At 44.8% G+C, this 24,295-nt stretch overlaps 4 non-coding genes across 4 annotated transcripts; all 4 read right to left on the bottom strand.

Moving 5' to 3' along the window:
- Positions 1-3,786: 3,786 nt before the first annotated feature.
- LOC148146917 (signal recognition particle RNA) lies at positions 3,787-4,084 on the bottom strand. The gene has a single exon (XR_015760313.1).
- Positions 4,085-10,139: 6,055 nt separating this feature from the next.
- Positions 10,140-10,437, bottom strand: LOC148146918 (signal recognition particle RNA). Its single transcript, XR_015760265.1, has one exon.
- Positions 10,438-16,491: 6,054 nt separating this feature from the next.
- LOC148146919 (signal recognition particle RNA) lies at positions 16,492-16,789 on the bottom strand. Its single transcript, XR_015760263.1, has one exon.
- A 5,823-nt stretch (positions 16,790-22,612) lies between these two features.
- On the bottom strand, positions 22,613-22,911 carry LOC148146920 (signal recognition particle RNA). The gene has a single exon (XR_015760259.1).
- Between the last annotated feature and the right edge of the window lie 1,384 nt (positions 22,912-24,295).

Here is a 24,295-nt window from a genome sequence, read left to right on the forward strand (position 1 = left end):
ACCATCATGTTCCCATGCTAAAATTCCCATCCTGGGTGTGCTATAGTGTTGTATTAATGTTCAATGTGAACTGGAGGAACAACATCACATTTTCATGTCACATCTCCCTATGCTAGCCCTGAACATTGAGTCAGCAAACTTCACAGCATGACATCTACCCCTCCAGTTGGTTTAGAAACTGACTCCTTCCTTCACCTCCATTGCTTTTTTAAAAAAAAATGTATCGTGTTGTTTCACTCTCAACAGAATAGATTTTCTTTCTCTCTTTTGCACCTAGTATCTCCATGCATTTTACATTTCCATCTCACTTTTACTAACATTACCACTCTTTTTGTCTCCTGCTCTGAGCACCATTACCATTTATTCTACTTAATGTTTCTCCCCCTCTCTCAACAGCATAAAAATGTTTAAATTCCAAGACTGTTCAGTTCTGAAGAAAACATTTCAGACGCAAAATGTTAATGCTGTTTGTTTATCCATGTCATGTATGCAGCTGGACTTTGTCAGTTGCAAGTGGTAACAACGGCTCCACTGCAGTCACTGTGTAAGTCGAGCAGGCTGTTGCACTTGATTTGATGTGATTTATCGTTGTCACACATACCTAAGTGCAGTTGAAAGTTGTGTTTTGTGTACAGAATAAGCAGATCATAGGGTGATTGAACAGAGCAAGGCAGAGAAAGTTATGGCTGCAAGGAGAGGACAAAAAGAGATCGCCATTAGATTTGAAATTTGAGAGACCCATTCGACAGACGAATAACAGCGGGTAAAAATTTGTTCTGGAACCCACTGGTATGTGCGTTTAAGCTTTTGTATCTTCTGCGTGATGGAAGAGGTTGGAAGAGATTAATACCAGGATTGGAGGTGTCACTGTTGACGCTAGCTGCCATTCCGGAACTACAGTATACGTAGAGGGAGTCCATGGCTTGTGTGATTGTCTGGGCTGTTCACATAACTTTCTGTAGGTTCTTATGGCCATGGGTAGAGCAATTACTGTACCAGCCATGATGTAGCTGGGTAGAATGCTTTCTATGATGCATCTATAAGAGTTAGTGAGGGTCCTTACAGACATGCTGAATTTCATAAGCGTTCAGAGGAAGAAGAGGCATTGTTGTGCCTTCTTGATTATCACACCTCTGTGGGAGGTTCAGTGCAGGTTGCTAGTTATCATCACTCCAAGGAATTTGACGCTATCGACCCTCTCCACCTCAGCTCCATTGATGTAAGTAGGGTCATGTTGTTCTTCTTTCTTCCGGAGGTCGATGATCAAGCTCCTTAGTTTTGCCCACCACTTTGGAGGAGAGATTGTTATCTTTGCATCATAAGATCAAGCATCCTATCTTCTTTCTGTATGCTAACTCATGGTTGTCTGATATCTGTCATACAATGGTAGTGTTTTCAGTGAACTTGTAAATGGCATTCGGATGAAATTGTGCCACACAGTCCCGAGTGTACAGGGAGTGCAGTAGGAGCTTGAGTACGTATTCTTGGGAGGCGCCGGTGTTGAGGCGCATCGCAGAGGAGGTGATGTTATCTTTCTTTACTGACTGCAGTCTATGGATCAAGAGGTTGAGGATCCTGTTGCAGATAGCAGACCCAAGACCTAGGTCTCAGAGTTTGGAGGTTAGTTTGGTTGGTATTATAATGTTCAAGGTGGAGCTGTAATCAATAAGTAGAAGCCTGACACAGGTATCTGTATTATTCAGATGTTCGTCGAATGAGTGCAGGATGAGAAAAATGGCATCTACCGTGGACCTGTTGCACTGGTAGGCAGATTGCAAGGGATTGAGGCAGGCTGGGGGTCTAGGGTTGATGTGATCCATGACTAACCTCTCAAAGGACTTTGTAACTATGGAAGTCAGAGGCATCAGGCGGTAGTCATTGAGACACATTGCATGGGCTGTCTTTGGTACCGGAATAATGGAAGCAGTTGGGGACTTCAGATGGAAACAACGAGGGGTTAAAGATGTCAGAAAGTTCTCTCGCTAGCTGGTCTGCACAGGATCTAAGTGCATGGCTGGGGACTCCATCCGGACAAGTTGCTTTCCTTGGGTTCACTCTCAAGAAGGCGATCTGACATCTGCAGCAGTGACTGGAGGAATATGAGGATCTGGGGTTGTTGGGGGCAGGTGGTATCATTCCACTGGCATTCTGTTTGAACGGATTGTAAAAAGATCAGGGAAGGCTGTGTTTTTCTCCGCTATTCTGTTCTGCTTCAATTTGCATCCTGTTATGCTGTGTAGGCCTTGTGACAGGCGATGGGTGTCCATTTGGTTAGTTTGGGTCTCTAACGTAGTCCTGTACTGCCTCTTGGCATCTGTAATAGCCTTGCAGAGGTTGTATCCAGAATTCTTATGAAAGTCTGAGTCATTCAATTTGAATGCCACCTGCCCGGTCTTCAGTAGGCAATGGATATCCCAGTTCATACAAGGTTTCTGGTTGATGAACGCACTGATTTTCTTCTTTGACACACAGCCGTCTATACAAATGCCAATCACGTCTGTGACCGTGACAGCATACTTGGCTAGGATGACTGCTGAACTCTGAAATATTATTCAGCCCAACGATTCCAAGCAGCGCCACAGAAGCCCTTCTGCAGCTTCAGACCAGCACTGTCCTACTTTCTGTGCTAGGTCCTCAAGATTCAGATTCTGCTTATAAACTGGGAGCAGGAACACAGTGCTGTGATCTGATTTTCAAAAGTGTATTTGTGGTATGGAGTGGTAGGCATTGTTGGTGGTTCAGTAGCAATGGTTCAACATCTGTTGCGGAAGCTTCTATGTTACATGCTCTTGTGACTGTAAGGGAAGGCAGTCGCATGATTTTGTGTGATAGAACCCTTGAAAAAATTACACCTCTGCTACTATATTGCTCCATTCCAGCAATGGCCAGGATATGTTTTCAATATTAGAGTGTGAAGCAGAAGACTGAATACCGGTGGCATTCAAGTGGAGTGCGAGAATCGCAGCAGAGAGGAACAGAGAACTTTCTTCTAACTGATCTGCCACTTGGACCACCGCCAGTTGTAAAGTGAGGCCAGTAAGGCCCCCGTTCTTGGAAATAACGTGCATCTCGGCTGCTATTATTTCTCGCTGTCTTGTCTAAGACCTCATACTCGGAAGTGAGGAGATGGAAAAATGGGCTGTTGGTCAACTTGATTGTGGCATCATGGAAATGCCAGCCTTGCTGCCTCTTTCTTTCTCTCTGGTAGCTACAGCATTGAGAGAAGTTAGGATGAGAGTTCAAGTGTTGCACAGTTTTGCAGGAGAATCATTTGCCGAAGTGAATGAATGAATGGTTGACGGAGAGGGGAAAGAGCCGGGAGGCAGCTTGAACGCTTTATGGTTGCAATGGAAGTTTCGACAATGTGAGCAATGGAGAATTCGGGTAGGAAAATGAAGAGAGTTTTGCGCTCTCTGCTGGCCGTGGCTGGTAGGATTGTGTAAAGTGGAGATTTTCTCAGAACAGTAGGTGCTGTGAACAGCAGGGAGCAGTAAAAGAGAAGTGAATATTGAGGAGAGGTAGAAAAGGGCAGTGTGGGAAGTGTGAGGTAATGACTGAGAGAGTGTGTTTGGGTGAGTGTGGAGGACTTGTAGAGAGATTCGGTTGTTGTAAAATGTGTGGATTTGTTGTTGACTTTGTAAAGATTGGTTATCGTGAGAGTGAATAAACGTGGCGGGCGTAGGGGGTGGAGGGAGTGAGTGGGGAAGGAAGGAAGCAGGATTGAGACATCGAGATTGTTTGCACTGATGGCAAAAGATGGGAATGCCGCAAGGTAAAGAATGGTGTAAAAGACTGCGTCTCACTGTATTGGTCAGGCTGCACTGCTGCATCCATTCACAGGTGCTATCCCACTACTGAGCAGTGCGGGGGCTTTGACCTGCTCCGTTTCCGACCTGGGCCGGTTCACCCCTCTGCAGCACACCTGGTACACCCGAGTTCCCCGAGGAGCACCATGTGGACACTGCCCTGAGTGTGGGCACCCGATCGACACAGACCACAACAGCCCAGAACTCCCAACCTCAAGTCATCCGGCAGCCTCAGCCTCCCAGCAGCGGGATTACAGGCGCGCGCCACAGCCCCCGGCGATCGCGTGACGCTTCCCTCAGTTGCCTTCAGTTCAAACGGCAGCAACAGCTCCACTGCAGACATTGCTGCAAAGACAACAGGCGGCTGCAGTTTCACAGAGAGTCATCGAGTCATGCAGTCCGGAAACAAACCCTTCAGCCCAATCACTCTGTGCCGAACATAATCTCAAACTAAACTCGCCGTAGCTCACTGCTACTGGTCCAGATCCAAACTTTCCCTTTTCATGTACTTACCCAAATATCTTTTAAACATTGTAACGGTGCCCACATCCATCAGTTCCTCAGGAACTTCATTCCACTGGCTAACCCCCACCCTCTATGGAAAAAAAGATGCCCCTCGTGTCTTTTTTAACTCTCGCACTTCTGCCCTTAAAATGTGCCCCCTCTCCTGAAATCCCCCATCCGAGGAAAAAGACAACTACTCTTCATCCTGTCTATACCCTTCATTATTTTATTTTATAAACGTCCATAAGGTTTCCACTTGACCTGCTACTCTCCAGTGTAAAAGGTTCCAGCCTATCGCTTCACTTCACTTCAGCTCTGATGTAGATTCATCGAGATTCATAACACGAGCTTGCTTTCTCTCCATCGACCATTGTGATCTCCAAAACTTTTTGTTTCCTGTTACAGATTCCAGCATCTGCAGTAATTTGTTCCTACCCAGTCTATCCAGCCTTTCTTTAGAGCTCAAACTTTCCATACCTGGCAAAATCAAGTAAACCTCTTCTGAATTCCTCCAGCTTAAAAATATCCTTCCTATTACTTGGCAAACAGAACTGAACACTATATTCCAGAAGATGTCTCACCAATGTCCTGCCCAAACACAACGTGACTTTTCAACGCCTATACTCAAAGGATTGAGCAATGAAGGCACAGCGTGCAAAATGTCTCTTGAACCACCCTGTCTATATGTGATGGAAACTTCAAGGAATGGTGTACCTGAACCCATTGGCCTCTCTGTTCTACCAACACTACTTGTGTATAAACACAACCAAGGCCCTACTTTTGGTTGTGCCCTATGTGTCCTACCCTTATATGTTGAACCCAAATGCAATACCTTGCATTTATCCAGATTGAACACCATCTGCCATTTTTGAACCCATTGACCCATTTGAACAAGATCCCTTTGTAATCTTAGGAAACCTATTTCACTGGCTACTACGCTACCACTTTTGGTGCTGTCTGCAAGCTGACTAACCATGCCTTCTATATGCTCATCCAAATCATTCATATAGATGACAAACAAAAGATTTCCCAGAACCGATCCTTGTGGAACACTCTGGTGACAAGCCTTCAATCTGAAAGCAACCCTCAACCACTAGTCTCTTTCTCCTGCCATTAAGCCAATAATGCGTCCAATTGGCAAGCTCAATCTTGTGACCTAACTTTACTAATTAGTCTATAATGTGGAACCTTGTCAAAAGTTCTACTAAAGTCCAAGTAAACAATATCTACTGTTCTGCCTTCATCAATCGTTTTGGTAACTTCTTCAAAACTGCAAGCATGTTTGTGAGAAATTATTTCTCTCACACAAAGCCACGCTGACTATCCCGAATCAATTTATGTCTCTCTAAATGTCCATAAAGTTTATGTTTTAAAATCACCTCCATCAATCTACCCACAACCAAAGTCAGACAGGCCAATAGTTCCCGGCTTTCTCCTTACAACATTTCTTAAGCAAATCTAGGAAAAAATGTCTACTCCTATCTCTCCAAACCTTTGCTATTCATATATTTACCTAGGTGTCTTTTAAACTTTGCAATTGTGCTCAACATTCAGGATTTCCTCAGGAAGTTCATTCCACATGTGAATCACCTTCTGTGTAAAAATAAATTTTCCCTCATGTCTTTTTAAAATCTCCCTCCTCTCACCTTAAAAATATATCCCCTGTTCTTGAAATTCCCCCATCCTAGGTCTCACTCATGTCCTGTACAACCTCAAGATGACAACACTCAAAGTATAGACAACCACATATGTCCCAGGCTATGCTTGTGCCTTTGTTGGTATTTGGAACATGGAAAAGATGAGAACTTCTCATTCCTGATGAAGGGCTTATGCCTGAATGTCAATTCTCCTGCTCCTCGGATGCTGCCTGACCAGCTGTGCATTTCCAGCATCACACTCTCAACTCAGTATGTGAAACATGCCTTGTTGTGTTTCTATTCCGAGACTACCAACAACTCTTTCTCTGATATATCGATGATGTCATACCTGTGCCCAATCCCTAATTATGACACTCACCAGCCAGTTGTTTGCCTTTTCACTTAAACCATCATGTTCCCATGCTAAAATTCCCATCCTGGGTGTGCTATAGTGTTGTATTAATGTTCAATGTGAACTGGAGGAACAACATCACATTTTCATGTCACATCTCCCTATGCTAGCCCTGAACATTGAGTCAGCAAACTTCACAGCATGACATCTACCCCTCCAGTTGGTTTAGAAACTGACTCCTTCCTTCACCTCCATTGCTTTTTTAAAAAAAAATGTATCGTGTTGTTTCACTCTCAACAGAATAGATTTTCTTTCTCTCTTTTGCACCTAGTATCTCCATGCATTTTACATTTCCATCTCACTTTTACTAACATTACCACTCTTTTTGTCTCCTGCTCTGAGCACCATTACCATTTATTCTACTTAATGTTTCTCCCCCTCTCTCAACAGCATAAAAATGTTTAAATTCCAAGACTGTTCAGTTCTGAAGAAAACATTTCAGACGCAAAATGTTAATGCTGTTTGTTTATCCATGTCATGTATGCAGCTGGACTTTGTCAGTTGCAAGTGGTAACAACGGCTCCACTGCAGTCACTGTGTAAGTCGAGCAGGCTGTTGCACTTGATTTGATGTGATTTATCGTTGTCACACATACCTAAGTGCAGTTGAAAGTTGTGTTTTGTGTACAGAATAAGCAGATCATAGGGTGATTGAACAGAGCAAGGCAGAGAAAGTTATGGCTGCAAGGAGAGGACAAAAAGAGATCGCCATTAGATTTGAAATTTGAGAGACCCATTCGACAGACGAATAACAGCGGGTAAAAATTTGTTCTGGAACCCACTGGTATGTGCGTTTAAGCTTTTGTATCTTCTGCGTGATGGAAGAGGTTGGAAGAGATTAATACCAGGATTGGAGGTGTCACTGTTGACGCTAGCTGCCATTCCGGAACTACAGTATACGTAGAGGGAGTCCATGGCTTGTGTGATTGTCTGGGCTGTTCACATAACTTTCTGTAGGTTCTTATGGCCATGGGTAGAGCAATTACTGTACCAGCCATGATGTAGCTGGGTAGAATGCTTTCTATGATGCATCTATAAGAGTTAGTGAGGGTCCTTACAGACATGCTGAATTTCATAAGCGTTCAGAGGAAGAAGAGGCATTGTTGTGCCTTCTTGATTATCACACCTCTGTGGGAGGTTCAGTGCAGGTTGCTGGTTATCATCACTCCAAGGAATTTGACGCTATCGACCCTCTCCACCTCAGCTCCATTGATGTAAGTAGGGTCATGTTGTTCTTCTTTCTTCCGGAGGTCGATGATCAAGCTCCTTAGTTTTGCCCACCACTTTGGAGGAGAGATTGTTATCTTTGCATCATAAGATCAAGCATCCTATCTTCTTTCTGTATGCTAACTCATGGTTGTCTGATATCTGTCATACAATGGTAGTGTTTTCAGTGAACTTGTAAATGGCATTCGGATGAAATTGTGCCACACAGTCCCGAGTGTACAGGGAGTGCAGTAGGAGCTTGAGTACGTATTCTTGGGAGGCGCCGGTGTTGAGGCGCATCGCAGAGGAGGTGATGTTATCTTTCTTTACTGACTGCAGTCTATGGATCAAGAGGTTGAGGATCCTGTTGCAGATAGCAGACCCAAGACCTAGGTCTCAGAGTTTGGAGGTTAGTTTGGTTGGTATTATAATGTTCAAGGTGGAGCTGTAATCAATAAGAAGAAGCCTGACACAGGTATCTGTATTATTCAGATGTTCGTCGAATGAGTGCAGGATGAGAAAAATGGCATCTACCGTGGACCTGTTGCACTGGTAGGCAGATTGCAAGGGATTGAGGCAGGCTGGGGGTCTAGGGTTGATGTGATCCATGACTAACCTCTCAAAGGACTTTGTAACTATGGAAGTCAGAGGCATCAGGCGGTAGTCATTGAGACACATTGCATGGGCTGTCTTTGGTACCGGAATAATGGAAGCAGTTGGGGACTTCAGATTGTAACAACGAGGGGTTAAAGATGTCAGAAAGTTCTCTCGCTAGCTGGTCTGCACAGGATCTAAGTGCATGGCTGGGGACTCCATCCGGACAAGTTGCTTTCCTTGGGTTCACTCTCAAGAAGGCGATCTGACATCTGCAGCAGTGACTGGAGGAATATGAGGATCTGGGGTTGTTGGGGGCAGGTGGTATCATTCCACTGGCATTCTGTTTGAACGGATTGTAAAAAGATCAGGGAAGGCTGTGTTTTTCTCCGCTATTCTGTTCTGCTTCAATTTGCATCCTGTTATGCTGTGTAGGCCTTGTGACAGGCGATGGGTGTCGATTTGGTTAGTTTGGGTCTCTAATGTAGTCCTGTACTGCCTCTTGGCATCTGTAATAGCCTTGCAGAGGTTGTATCCAGAATTCTTATGAAAGTCTGAGTCATTCAATTTGAATGCCACCTGCCCGGTCTTCAGTAGGCAATGGATATCCCAGTTCATACAAGGTTTCTGGTTGATGAACGCACTGATTTTCTTCTTTGACACACAGCCGTCTATACATATGCCAATCACGTCTGTGACCGTGACAGCATACTTGGCTAGGATGACTGCTGAACTCTGAAATATGGTTCAGCCCAACGATTCCAAGCAGTGCCACAGAAGCCCTTCTGCAGCTTCAGACCAGCACTGTCCTACTTTCTGTGCTAGGTCCTCAAGTTTCAGATTCTGCTTATAAACTGGGAGCAGGAACACAGTGCTGTGATCTGATTTTCAAAAGTGTATTTGTGGTATGGAGTGGTAGGCATTGTTGGTGGTTCAGTAGCAATGGTTCAACATCTGTTGCGGAAGCTTCTATGTTACATGCTCTTGTGACTGTAAGGGAAGGCAGTCGCATGATTTTGTGTGATAGAACCCTTGAAAAAATTACACCTCTGCTACTATATTGCTCCATTCCAGAAATGGCCAGGATATGTTTTCAATATTAGAGTGTGAAGCAGAAGACTGAATACCGGTGGCATTCAAGTGGAGTGCGAGAATCGCAGCAGAGAGGAACAGAGAACTTTCTTCTAACTGATCTGCCACTTGGACCACCGCCAGTTGTAAAGTGAGGCCAGTAAGGCCCCCGTTCTTGGAAATAACGTGCATCTCGGCTGCTATTATTTCTCGCTGTCTTGTCTAAGACCTCATACTCGGAAGTGAGGAGATGGAAAAATGGGCTGTTGGTCAACTTGATTGTGGCATCATGGAAATGCCAGCCTTGCTGCCTCTTTCTTTCTCTCTGGTAGCTACAGCATTGAGAGAAGTTAGGATGAGAGTTCAAGTGTTGCACAGTTGTGCAGGAGAATCATTTGCCGAAGTGAATGAATGAATGGTTGACGGAGAGGGGAAAGAGCCGGGAGGCAGCTTGAACGCTTTATGGTTGCAATGGAAGTTTCGACAATGTGAGCAATGGAGAATTCGGTAAGGAAAATGAAGAGAGTTTTGCGCTCTCTGCTGGCCGTGGCTGGTAGGATTGTGTAAAGTGGAGATTTTCTCAGAACAGTAGGTGCTGTGAACAGCAGGGAGCAGTAAAAGAGAAGTGAATATTGAGGAGAGGTAGAAAAGGGCAGTGAGGGAAGTGTGAGGTAATGACTGAGAGAGTGTGTTTGGGTGAGTGTGGAGGACTTGTAGAGAGATTCGGTTGTTGTAAAATGTGTGGATTTGTTGTTGACTTTGTAAAGATTGGTTATCGTGAGAGTGAATAAACGTGGCGGGCGTAGGGGGTGGAGGGAGTGAGTGGGGAAGGAAGGAAGCAGGATTGAGACATCGAGATTGTTTGCACTGATGGCAAAAGATGGGAATGCCGCAAGGTAAAGAATGGTGTAAAAGACTGCGTCTCACTGTATTGGTCAGGCTGCACTGCTGCATCCATTCACAGGTGCTATCCCACTACTGAGCAGTGCAGGGGCTTTGACCTGCTCCGTTTCCGACCTGGGCCGGTTCACCCCTCTGCAGCACACCTGGTCCACCCGAGTTCCCCGAGGAGCACCATGTGGACACTGCCCTGAGTATGGGCACCCGATCGACACAGACCACAACAGCACAGAACTCCCAACCTCAAGTCATCCGGCAGCCTCAGCCTCCCAGCAGCGGGATTACAGGCGCGCGCCACAGCCCCCGGCGATCGCGTGACGCTTCCCTCAGTTGCCTTCAGTTCAAACGGAAGCAACAGCTCCACTGCAGACATTGCTGCAAAGACAACAGGCGGACGCAGTTTCACAGAGAGTCATCGAGTCATGCAGTCCGGAAACAAACGCTTCAGCCCAATCACTCTGTGCCGAACATAATCTCAAACTAAACTCGCCGTAGCTCACTGCGACTGGTCCAGATCCAAACTTTCCCTTTTCATGTACTTACCCAAATATCTTTTAAACATTGTAACGGTGCCCACATCCATCAGTTCCTCAGGAACTTCATTCCACTGGCTAACCCCCACCCTCTATGGAAAAAAAGATGCCCCTCATGTCTTTTTTAACTCTCGCACTTCTGCCCTTAAAATGTGCCCCCTCTCCTGAAATCCCCCATCCGAGGAAAAAGACAACTACTCTTCATCCTATCTATACCCTTCATTATTTTATTTTATAAACGTCCATAAGGTTTCCACTTGACCTGCTACTCTCCAGTGTAAAAGGTTCCAGCCTATCGCTTCACTTCACTTCAGCTCTGATGTAGATTCATCGAGATTCATAACACGAGCTTGCTTTCTCTCCATCGACCATTGTGATCTCCAACACTTTTTGTTTCCTGTTACAGATTCCAGCATCTGCAGTAATTTGTTCCTACCCAGTCTATCCAGCCTTTCTTTACAGCTCAAACTTTCCATACCTGGCAAAATCCAGTAAACCTCTTCTGAATTCCTCCAGCTTAAAAATATCCTTCCTATTACTTGGCAAACAGAACTGAACACTATATTCCAGAAGATGTCTCACCAATGTCCTGCCCAAACACAACGTGACTTTTCAACGCCTATACTCAAAGGATTGAGCAATGAAGGCACAGCGTGCAAAATGTCTCTTGAACCACCCTGTCTATATGTGATGGAAACTTCAAGGAATGGTGTACCTGAACCCATTGGCCTCTCTGTTCTACCAACACTACTTGTGTATAAACACAACCAAGGCCCTACTTTTGGTTGTGCCCTATGTGTCCTACCCTTATTTGTTGAACCCAAATGCAATACCTTGCATTTATCCAGATTGAACACCATCTGCCATTTTTGAACCCATTGACCCATTTGAACAAGATCCCTTTGTAATCTTAGGAAACCTATTTCACTGGCTACTACGCTACCACTTTTGGTGCTGTCTGCAAGCTGACTAACCATGCCTTCTATATGCTCATCCAAATCATTCATATAGATGACAAACAAAAGATTTCCCAGAACCGATCCTTGTGGAACACTCTGGTGACAGGCCTTCAATCTGAAAGCAACCCTCAACCACTAGTCTCTTTCTCCTGCCATTAAGCCAATAATGCATCCAATTGGCAAGCTCAATCTTGTGACCTAACTTTACTAATTAGTCTATAATGTGGAACCTTGTCAAAAGTTCTACTAAAGTCCAAGTAAACAATATCTACTGTTCTGCCTTCATCAATCGTTTTGGTAACTTTTTCAAAACTGCAAGCATGTTTGTGAGAAATTATTTCTCTCACACAAAGCCACGCTGACTATCCCGAATCAATTTATGTCTCTCTAAATGTCCATAAAGTTTATGTTTTAAAATCACCTCCATTAATCTACCCACAACCAAAGTCAGACAGGCCAATAGTTCCCGGCTTTCTCCTTACAACATTTCTTAAGCAAATCTAGGAAAAAATGTCTACTCCTATCTCTCCAAACCTTTGCTATTCATATATTTACCTAGGTGTCTTTTAAACTTTGCAATTGTGCTCAACATTCAGGATTTCCTCAGGAAGTTCATTCCACATGTGAATCACCTTCTGTGGAAAAATAAATTGTCCCTCATGTCTTTTTAAAATCTCCCTCCTCTCACCTTAAAAATATATCCCCTGTTCTTGAAATTCCCCCATCCTAGGTCTCACTCATGTCCTGTACAACCTCAAGATGACAACACTCAAAGTATAGACAACCACATATGTCCCAGGCTATGCTTGTGCCTTTGTTGGTATTTGGAACATGGAAAAGATGAGAACTTCTCATTCCTGATGAAGGGCTTATGCCTGAATGTCAATTCTCCTGCTCCTCGGATGCTGCCTGACCAGCTGTGCATTTCCAGCATCAGACTCTCAACTCAGTATGTGAAACATGCCTTGTTGTGTTTCTATTCCGAGACTACCAACAACTCTTTCTCTGATATATCGATGATGTCATACCTGTGCCCAATCCCTAATTATGACACTCACCAGCCAGTTGTTTGCCTTTTCACTTAAACCATCATGTTCCCATGCTAAAATTCCCATCCTGGGTGTGCTATAGTGTTGTATTAATGTTCAATGTGAACTGGAGGAACAACATCACATTTTCATGTCACATCTCCCTCTGCTAGCCCTGAACATTGAGTCAGCAAACTTCACAGCATGACATCTACCCCTCCAGTTGGTTTAGAAACTGACTCCTTCCTTCACCTCCATTGCTTTTTTAAAAAAAAATGTATCGTGTTGTTTCACTCTCAACAGAATAGATTTTCTTTCTCTCTTTTGCACCTAGTATCTCCATGCATTTTACATTTCCATCTCACTTTTACTAACATTACCACTCTTTTTGTCTCCTGCTCTGAGCACCATTACCATTTATTCTACTTAATGTTTCTCCCCCTCTCTCAACAGCATAAAAATGTTTAAATTCCAAGACTGTTCAGTTCTGAAGAAAACATTTCAGACGCAAAATGTTAATGCTGTTTGTTTATCCATGTCATGTATGCAGCTGGACTTTGTCAGTTGCAAGTGGTAACAACAGCTCCACTGCAGTCACTGTGTAAGTCGAGCAGGCTGTTGCACTTGATTTGATGTGATTTATCGTTGTCACACATACCTAAGTGCAGTTGAAAGTTGTGTTTTGTGTACAGAATAAGCAGATCATAGGGTGATTGAACAGAGCAAGGCAGAGAAAGTTATGGCTGCAAGGAGAGGACAAAAAGAGATCGCCATTAGATTTGAAATTTGAGAGACCCATTCGACAGACGAATAACAGCGGGTAAAAATTTGTTCTGGAACCCACTGGTATGTGCGTTTAAGCTTTTGTATCTTCTGCGTGATGGAAGAGGTTGGAAGAGATTAATACCAGGATTGGAGGTGTCACTGTTGACGCTAGCTGCCATTCCGGAACTACAGTATACGTAGAGGGAGTCCATGGCTTGTGTGATTGTCTGGGCTGTTCACATAACTTTCTGTAGGTTCTTATGGCCATGGGTAGAGCAATTACTGTACCAGCCATGATGTAGCTGGGTAGAATGCTTTCTATGATGCATCTATAAGAGTTAGTGAGGGTCCTTACAGACATGCTGAATTTCATAAGCGTTCAGAGGAAGAAGAGGCATTGTTGTGCCTTCTTGATTATCACACCTCTGTGGGAGGTTCAGTGCAGGTTGCTGGTTATCATCACTCCAAGGAATTTGACGCTATCGACCCTCTCCACCTCAGCTCCATTGATATAAGTGGGGTCATGTTGTTCTTCTTTCTTCCGGAGGTCGATGATCAAGCTCCTTAGTTTTGCCCACCACTTTGGAGGAGAGATTGTTATCTTTGCATCATAAGATCAAGCATCCTATCTTCTTTCTGTATGCTAACTCATGGTTGTCTGATATCTGTCATACAATGGTAGTGTTTTCAGTGAACTTGTAAATGGCATTCGGATGAAATTGTGTCACACAGTCCCGAGTGTACAGGGAGTGCAGTAGGAGCTTGAGTACGTATTCTTGGGAGGCGCCGGTGTTGAGGCGCATCGCAGAGGAGGTGATGTTATCTTTCTTTACTGACTGCAGTCTATGGATCAAGAGGTTGAGGATCCTGTTGCAGATAGCAGACCCAAGACCTAGGTCTCAGAGTTTGGAGGTTAGTTTGGTTGGTATTATAATGTTGAAGGTGGAGCTGTAATCAATAAGTAGAAGCCTGACACAGGTATCTGTATTATTCAGATGTTCGTCGAATGAGTGCAGGATGAGAAAAATGGCATCTACCATGGACCTGTTGCACTGGTAGGCAGATTGCAAGGGATTGAGGCAGGCTGGGGGTCTAGGGTTGATGTGATCCATGACTAACCTCTCAAAGGACTTTGTAACTATGGAAGTCAGAGGCATCAGGCGGTAGTCATTGAGACACATTGCATGTGCTTTCTTTGGTACCGGAATAATGGAAGCAGTTGGGGACTTCAGATTGTAACAACGAGGGGTTAAAGATGTCAGAAAGTTCTCTCGCTAGCTGGTCTGCACAGGATCTAAGTGCATGGCTGGGGACTCCATCCGGACAAGTTGCTTTCCTTGGGTTCACTCTCAAGAAGGCGATCTGACATCGGCAGCAGTGACTGGAGGAATATGAGGATCTGGGGTTGTTGGGGGCAGGTGGTATCATTCCACTGGCATTCTGTTGGAACGGATTGTAAAAAGATCAGGGAAGGCTGTGTTTTTCTCCGCTATTCTGTTCTGCTTCAATTTGCATCCTGTTATGCTGTGTAGGCCTTGTGACAGGCGATGGGTGTCCATTTGGTTAGTTTGGGTCTCTAACGTAGTCCTGTACTGCCTCTTGGCATCTGTAATAGCCTTGCAGAGGTTGTATCCAGAATTCTTATGAAAGTCTGAGTCATTCAATTTGAATGCCACCTGCCCGGTCTTCAGTAGGCAATGGATATCCCAGTTCATACAAGGTTTCTGGTTGATGAACGCAGTGATTTTCTTCTTTGACACACAGCCGTCTATACAAATGCCAATCACGTCTGTGACCGTGACAGCATACTTGGCTAGGATGACTGCTGAACTCTGAAATATGGTTCAGCCCAACGATTCCAAGCAGCGCCACAGAAGCCATTCTGCAGCTTCAGACCAGCACTGTCCTACTTTCTGTGCTAGGTCCTCAAGATTCAGATTCTGCTTATAAACTGGGAGCAGGAACACAGTGCTGTGATCTGATTTTCAAAAGTGTATTTGTGGTATGGAGTGGTAGGCATTGTTGGTGGTTCAGTAGCAATGGTTCAACATCTGTTGCGGAAGCTTCTATGTTACATGCTCTTGTGACTGTAAGGGAAGGCAGTCGCATGATTTTGTGTGATAGAACCCTTGAACAAATTACACCTCTGCTACTATATTGCTCCATTCCAGCAATGGCCAAGATATGTTTTCAATATTAGAGTGGGAAGCAGAAGACTGAATACCGGTGGCATTCAAGTGGCGTGCGAGAATCGCAGCAGAGAGGAACAGAGAACTTTCTTCTAACCGATCTGCCACTTGGACCACCGCCAGTTGTAAAGTGAGGCCAGTAAGGCCCCCGTTCTTGGAAATAACGTGCATCTCGGCTGCTATTATTTCTCGCTGTCTTGTCTAAGACCTCATACTCGGAAGTGAGGAGATGGAAAAATGGGCTGTTGGTCAACTTGATTGTGGCATCATGGAAATGCCAGTCTTGCTGCCTCTTTCTTTCTCTCTGGTAGCTACAGCATGAGAGAAGTTAGAATGAGAGTTCAAGTGTTGCACAGTTTTGCAGGAGAATCATTTGCCGAAGTGAATGAATGAATGGATGACGGAGAGGGGAAAGAGCCGGGAGGCAGCTTGAACGCTTGGTGGTTGCAATGGAAGTTTCGGCAATGTGAGCAATGGAGAATTCGGGCAGGAAAATGAAGAGAGTTTTGCGCTCTCTGCTGGCCGTGGCTGGTAGGATTGTGTAAAGTGGAGATTTTCTCAGAACAGTAGGTGCTGTGAACAGCAGGGAGCAGTAAAAGAGAAGTGAATATTGAGGAGAGGTAGAAAAGGGCAGTGTGGGAAGTGTGAGGTAATGACTGAGAGAGTGTGTTTGGGTGAGTGTGGAGGACTTGTAGAGAGATTCGGTTGTTGTAAAATGTGTGGATTTGTTGTTGACTTTGTAAAGATTGGTTATCGTGAGAGTGAATAAACGTGGCGGGCGTAGGGGTTGGAGGGAGTGAGTGGGGAAGGAAGGAAGCAGGATTGAGACATCGAGATTGTTTGCACTGATGGCAAAAGATGGGAATGCCGCAAGGTAAAGAATGGTGTAAAAGACTGCGTCTCACTGTATTGGTCAGGCTGCACTGCTGCATCCATTCACAGGTGCTATCCCACTACTGAGCAGTGCGGGGGCTTTGACCTGCTCCGTTTCCGACCTGGGCCGGTTCACCCCTCTGCAGCACACCTGGTACACCCGAGTTCCCCGAGGAGCACCATGTGGACACTGCCCTGAGTGTGGGCACCCGATCGACACAGACCACAACAGCCCAGAACTCCCAACCTCAAGTCATCCAGCAGCCTCAGCCTCCCAGCAGCGGGATTACAGGCGCGCGCCACAGCCCTCGGCGATCGCGTGGCGCTTCCCTCAGTTGCCTTCAGTTCAAACGGCAGCAACAGCTCCACTGCAGACATTGCTGCAAAGACAACAGGCGGACGCAGTTTCACAGAGAGTCATCGAGTCATGCAGTACGGAAACAAACCCTTCAGCCCAATCACTCTGTGCCGAACATAATCTCAAACTAAACTCGCCGTAGCTCACTGCTACTGGTCCAGATCCAAACTTTCCCTTTTCATGTACTTACCCAAATATCTTTTAAACATTGTAACGGTGCCCACATCCATCAGTTCCTCAGGAACTTCATTCCACTGGCTAACCCCCACCCTCTATGGAAAAAAAGATGCCCCTCATGTCTTTTTTAACTCTCGCACTTCTGCCCTTAAAATGTGCCCCCTCTCCTGAAATCCCCCATCCGAGGAAAAAGACAACTACTCTTCATCCTATCTATACCCTTCATTATTTTATTTTATAAACGTCCATAAGGTTTCCACTTGACCTGCTACTCTCCAGTGTAAAAGGTTCCAGCCTATCGCTTCACTTCACTTCAGCTCTGATGTAGATTCATCGAGATTCATAACACGAGCTTGCTTTCTCTCCATCGACCATTGTGATCTCCAACACTTTTTGTTTCCTGTTACAGATTCCAGCATCTGCAGTAATTTGTTCCTACCCAGTCTATCCAGCCTTTCTTTACAGCTCAAACTTTCCATACCTGGAAAAATCCAGTAAACCTCTTCTGAATTCCTCCAGCTTAAAAATATCCTTCCTATTACTTGGCAAACAGAACTGAACACTATATTCCAGAAGATGTCTCACCAATATCCTGCCCAAACACAACGTGACTTTTCAACGCCTATACTCAAAGGATTGAGCAATGAAGGCACAGCGTGCAAAATGTCTCTTGAACCACCCTGTCTATATGTGATGGAAACTTCAAGGAATGGTGTACCTGAACCCATTGGCCTCTCTGTTCTACCAACACTACTTGTGTATAAACACAACCAAGGCCCTACTTTTGGTTGTGCCCTATGTGTCCTACCCTTATTTGTTGAACCCAAATGCAATACCTTGCATTTATCCAGATTGAACACCATCTGCCATTTTTGAACCCATTGACCCATTTGAACAAGATCCCTTTTGTAATCTTAGGAAACCTATTTCACTGGCTACTACGCTACCACTTTTGGTGCTGTCTGCAAGCTGACTAACCATGCCTTCTATATGCTCATCCAAATCATTCATATAGATGACAAACAAAAGATTTCCCAGAACCGATCCTTGTGGAACACTCTGGTGACAGGCCTTCAATCTGAAAGCAACCCTCAACCACTAGTCTCTTTCTCCTGCCATTAAGCCAATAATGCGTCCAATTGGCAAGCTCAATCTTGTGACCTAACTTTACTAATTAGTCTATAATGTGGAACCTTGTCAAAAGTTCTACTAAAGTCCAAGTAAACTATATCTACTGTTCTGCCTTCGTCAATCGTTTTGGTAACTTCTTCAAAACTGCAAGCATGTTTGTGAGAAATTATTTTTCTCACACAAAGCCACGCTGACTATCCCGAATCAATTTATGTCTCTCTAAATGTCCATAAAGTTTATGTTTTAAAATCACCTCCATCAATCTACCCACAACCAAAGTCAGACAGGCCAATAGTTCCCGGCTTTCTCCTTACAACATTTCTTAAGCAAATCTAGGAAAAAATGTCTACTCCTATCTCTCCAAACCTTTGCTATTCATATATTTACCTAGGTGTCTTTTAAACTTTGCAATTGTGCTCAACATTCAGGATTTCCTCAGGAAGTTCATTCCACATGTGAATCACCTTCTGTGGAAAAATAAATTGCCACTCATGTCTTTTTAAAATCTCCCTCCTCTCACCTTAAAAATATATCCCCTGTTCTTGAAATTCCCCCATCCTAGGTCTCACTCATGTCCTGTACAACCTCAAGATGACAACACTCAAAGTATAGACAACCACATATGTCCCAGGCTATGCTTGTGCCTTTGTTGGTATTTGGAACATGGAAAAGATGAGAACTTCTCATTCCTGATGAAGGGCTTATGCCTGAATGTCAATTCTCCTGCTCCTCGGATGCTGCCTGACCAGCTGTGCATTTCCAGCATCACACTCTCAACTCAGTATGTGAAACATGCCTTGTTGTGTTTCTATTCCGAGACTACCAACAACTCTTTCTCTGATATATCGATGATGTCATACCTGTGCCCAATCCCTAATTATGACACTCACCAGCCAGTTGTTTGCCTTTTCACTTAAACCATCATGTTCCCATGCTAAAATTCCCATCCTGGGTGTGCTATAGTGTTGTATTAATGTTCAATGTGAACTGGAGGAACAACATCACATTTTCATGTCACATCTCCCTATGCTAGCCCTGAACATTGAGTCAACAAACTTCACAGCATGACATCTACCCCTCCAGTTGGTTTAGAAACTGACTCCTTCCTTCACCTCCATTGCTTTTTTAAAAAAAAATGTATCGTGTTGTTTCACTCTCAACAGAATAGATTTTCTTTCTCTCTTTTGCACCTAGTATCTCCATGCATTTTACATTTCCATCTCACTTTTACTAACATTACCACTCTTTTTGTCTCCTGCTCTGAGCACCATTACCATTTATTCTACTTAATGTTTCTCCCCCTCTCTCAACAGCATAAAAATGTTTAAATTCCAAGACTGTTCAGTTCTGAAGAAAACATTTCAGAAGCAAAATGTTAATGCTGTTTGTTTATCCATGTCATGTATGCAGCTGGACTTTGTCAGTTGCAAGTGGTGACAACAGCTCCACTGCAGTCACTGTGTAAGTCGAGCCGGCTGTTGCACTTGATTTGATGTGATTTATCGTTGTCACACATACCTAAGTGCAGTTGAAAGTTGTGTTTTGTGTACAGAATAAGCAGATCATAGGGTGATTGAACAGAGCAAGGCAGAGAAAGTTATGGCTGCAAGGAGAGGACAAAAAGAGATCGCCATTAGATTTGAAATTTGAGAGACCCATTCGACAGACGAATAACAGCGGGTAAAAATTTGTTCTGGAACCCACTGGTATGTGCGTTTACGCTTTTGTATCTTCTGCGTGATGGAAGAGGTTGGAAGAGATTAATACCAGGATTGGAGGTGTCACTGTTGACGCTAGCTGCCATTCCGGAACTACAGTATACGTAGAGGGAGTCCATGGCTTGTGTGATTGTCTGGGCTGTTCACATAACTTTCTGTAGGTTCTTATGGCCATGGGTAGAGCAATTACTGTACCAGCCATGATGTAGCTGGGTAGAATGCTTTCTATGATGCATCTATAAGAGTTAGTGAGGGTCCTTACAGACATGCTGAATTTCATAAGCGTTCAGAGGAAGAAGAGGCATTGTTGTGCCTTCTTGATTATCACACCTCTGTGGGAGGTTCAGTGCAGGTTGCTGGTTATCATCACTCCAAGGAATTTGACGCTATCGACCCTCTCCACCTCAGCTCCATTGATGTAAGTAGGGTCATGTTGTTCTTCTTTCTTCCGGAGGTTGATGATCAAGCTCCTTAGTTTTGCCCACCACTTTGGAGGAGAGATTGTTATCTTTGCATCATAAGATCAAGCATCCTATCTTCTTTCTGTATGCTAACTCATGGTTGTCTGATATCTGTCATACAATGGTAGTGTTTTCAGTGAACTTGTAAATGGCATTCGGATGAAATTGTGCCACACAGTCCCGTGTGTACAGGGAGTGCAGTAGGAGCTTGAGTACGTATTCTTGGGAGGCGCCGGTGTTGAGGCGCATCGCAGAGGAGGTGATGTTATCTTTCTTTACTGACTGCAGTCTATGGATCAAGAGGTTGAGGATCCTGTTGCAGATAGCAGACCCAAGACCTAGGTCTCAGAGTTTGGAGGTTAGTTTGGTTGGTATTATAATGTTGAAGGTGGAGCTGTAATCAATAAGTAGAAGCCTGACACAGGTATCTGTATTATTCAGATGTTCGTCGAATGAGTGCAGGATGAGAAAAATGGCATCTACCATGGACCTGTTGCACTGGTAGGCAGATTGCAAGGGATTGAGGCAGGCTGGGGGTCTAGGGTTGATGTGATCCATGACTAACCTCTCAAAGGACTTTGTAACTATGGAAGTCAGAGGCATCAGGCGGTAGTCATTGAGACACATTGCATGTGCTTTCTTTGGTACCGGAATAATGGAAGCAGTTGGGGACTTCAGATTGTAACAACGAGGGGTTAAAGATGTCAGAAAGTTCTCTCGCTAGCTGGTCTGCACAGGATCTAAGTGCATGGCTGGGGACTCCATCCGGACAAGTTGCTTTCCTTGGGTTCACTCTCAAGAAGGCGATCTGACATCTGCAGCAGTGACTGGAGGAATATGAGGATCTGGGGTTGTTGGGGGCAGGTGGTATCATTCCACTGGCATTCTGTTTGAACGGATTGTAAAAAGATCAGGGAAGGCTGTGTTTTTCTCCGCTATTCTGTTCTGCTTCAATTTGCATTCTGTTATGCTGTGTAGGCCTTGTGACAGGCGATGGGTGTCCATTTGGTTAGTTTGGGTCTCTAACGTAGTCCTGTACTGCCTCTTGGCATCTGTAATAGCCTTGCAGAGGTTGTATCCAGAATTCTTATGAAAGTCTGAGTCATTCAATTTGAATGCCACCTGCCCGGTCTTCAGTAGGCAATGGATATCCCAGTTCATACAAGGTTTCTGGTTGATGAACGCACTGATTTTCTTCTTTGACACACAGCCGTCTATACAAGTGCCAATCACGTCTGTGACCGTGACAGCATACTTGGCTACGATGACTGCTGAACTCTGAAATATGGTTCAGCCCAACGATTCCAAGCAGTGCCACAGAAGCCCTTCCGCAGCTTCAGACCAGCACTGTCCTACTTTCTGTGCTAGGTCCTCAAGTTTCAGATTCTGCTTATAAACTGGGAGCAGGAACACAGTGCTGTGATCTGATTTTCAAAAGTGTATTTGTGGTATGGAGTGGTAGGCATTGTTGGTGGTTCAGTAGCAATGGTTCAACATCTGTTGCGGAAGCTTCTATGTTACATGCTCTTGTGACTGTAAGGGAAAGCAGTCGCATGATTTTGTGTGATAGAACCCTTGAACAAATTACACCTCTGCTACTATATTGCTCCATTCCAGCAATGGCCAAGATATGTTTTCAATATTAGAGTGGGAAGCAGAAGACTGAATACCGGTGGCATTCAAGTGGCATGCGAGAATCGCAGCAGAGAGGAACAGAGAACTTTCTTCTTACCGATCTGCCACTTGGACCACCGCCAGTTGTAAAGTGAGGCCAGTAAGGCCCCCGTTCTTGGAAATAACGTGCATCTCGGCTGCTATTATTTCTCGCTGTCTTGTCTAAGACCTCATACTCGGAAGTGAGGAGATGGAAAAATGGGCTGTTGGTCAACTTGATTGTGGCATCATGGAAATGCCAGTCTTGCTGCCTCTTTCTTTCTCTCTGGTAGCTACAGCATGAGAGAAGTTAGAATGAGAGTTCAAGTGTTGCACAGTTTTGCAGGAGAATCATTTGCCGAAGTGAATGAATGAATGGATGACGGAGAGGGGAAAGAGCCGGGAGGCAGCTTGAACGCTTGGTGGTTGCAATGGAAGTTTCGGCAATGTGAGCAATGGAGAATTCGGGCAGGAAAATGAAGAGAGTTTTGCGCTCTCTGCTGGCCGTGGCTGGTAGGATTGTGTAAAGTGGAGAAAAAGGAGGGAGTGAGTGGGGAAGGAAGGAAGCAGGATTGAGACATCGAGATTGTTTGCACTGATGGCAAAAGATGGGAATGCCGCAAGGTAAAGAATGGTGTAAAAGACTGCGTCTCACTGTATTGGTCAGGCTGCACTGCTGCATCCATTCACAGGTGCTATCCCACTACTGAGCAGTGCGGGGGCTTTGACCTGCTCCGTTTCCGACCTGGGCCGGTTCACCCCTCTGCAACACACCTGGTACACCCGAGTTCCCCGAGGAGCACCATGTGGACACTGCCCTGAGTGTGGGCACCCGATCGACACAGACCACAACAGCCCAGAACTCCCAACCTCAAGTCATACCGGCAGCCTCAGCCTCCCAGCAGCGGGATTACAGGCGCGCGCCACAGCCCCCGGCGATCGCGTGACGCTTCCCTCAGTTGCCTTCAGTTCAAACGGCAGCAACAGCTCCACTGCAGACATTGCTGCAAAGACAACAGGCGGACGCAGTTTCACAGAGAGTCATCGAGTCATGCAGTATGGAAACAAACCCTTCACTCTGTGCCGAACATAATCTCAAACTAAACTCGCCGTAGCTCACTGCTACTGGTCCAGATCCAAACTTTCCCTTTTCATGTACTTACCCAAATATCTTTTAAACATTGTAACGGTGCCCACATCCATCAGGTCCTCAGGAACTTCATTCCACTGGCTAACCCCCACCCTCTATGGAAAAAAAGATGCCCCTCATGTCTTTTTTAACTCTCGCACTTCTGCCCTTAAAATGTGCCCCCTCTCCTGAAATCCCCCATCCGAGGAAAAAGACAACTACTCTTCATCCTATCTATACCCTTCATTATTTTATTTTATAAACGTCCATAAGGTTTCCACTTGACCTGCTACTCTCCAGTGTAAAAGGTTCCAGCCTATCGCTTCACTTCACTTCAGCTCTGATGTAGATTCATCGAGATTCATAACACGAGCTTGCTTTCTCTCCATCGACCATTGTGATCTCCAACACTTTTTGTTTCCTGTTACAGATTCCAGCATCTGCAGTAATTTGTTCCTACCCAGTCTATCCAGCCTTTCTTTACAGCTCAAACTTTCCATACCTGGCAAAATCCAGTAAACCTCTTCTGAATTCCTCCAGCTTAAAAATATCCTTCCTATTACTTGGCAAACAGAACTGAACACTATATTCCAGAAGATGTCTCACCAATGTCCTGTCCAAACACAACGTGACTTTTCAACGCCTATACTCAAAGGATTGAGCAATGAAGGCACAGCGTGCAAAATGTCTCTTGAACCACCCTGTCTATATGTGATGGAAACTTCAAGGAATGGTGTACCTGAACCCATTGGCCTCTCTGTTCTACCAACACTACTTGTGTATAAACACAACCAAGGCCCTACTTTTGGTTGTGCCCTATGTGTCCTACCCTTATTTGTTGAACCCAAATGCAATACCTTGCATTTATCCAGATTGAACACCATCTGCCATTTTTGAACCCATTGACCCATTTGAACAAGATCCCTTTGTAATCTTAGGAAACCTATTTCACTGGCTACTACGCTACCACTTTTGGTGCTGTCTGCAAGCTGACTAACCATGCCTTCTATATGCTCATCCAAATCATTCATATAGATGACAAACAAAAGATTTCCCAGAACCGATCCTTGTGGAACACTCTGGTGACAGGCCTTCAATCTGAAAGCAACCCTCAACCACTAGTCTCTTTCTCCTGCCATTAAGCCAGTAATGCGTCCAATTGGCAAGCTCAATCTTGTGACCTAACTTTACT

This window comes from Chiloscyllium plagiosum, unplaced genomic scaffold (genome assembly GCF_037043375.1).
Source record: "Chiloscyllium plagiosum isolate Xiang-an unplaced genomic scaffold, Cpla_swu_hap1 HiC_scaffold_18, whole genome shotgun sequence".
In the NCBI taxonomy this organism is placed as follows: Eukaryota; Metazoa; Chordata; class Chondrichthyes; order Orectolobiformes; family Hemiscylliidae; genus Chiloscyllium; species Chiloscyllium plagiosum.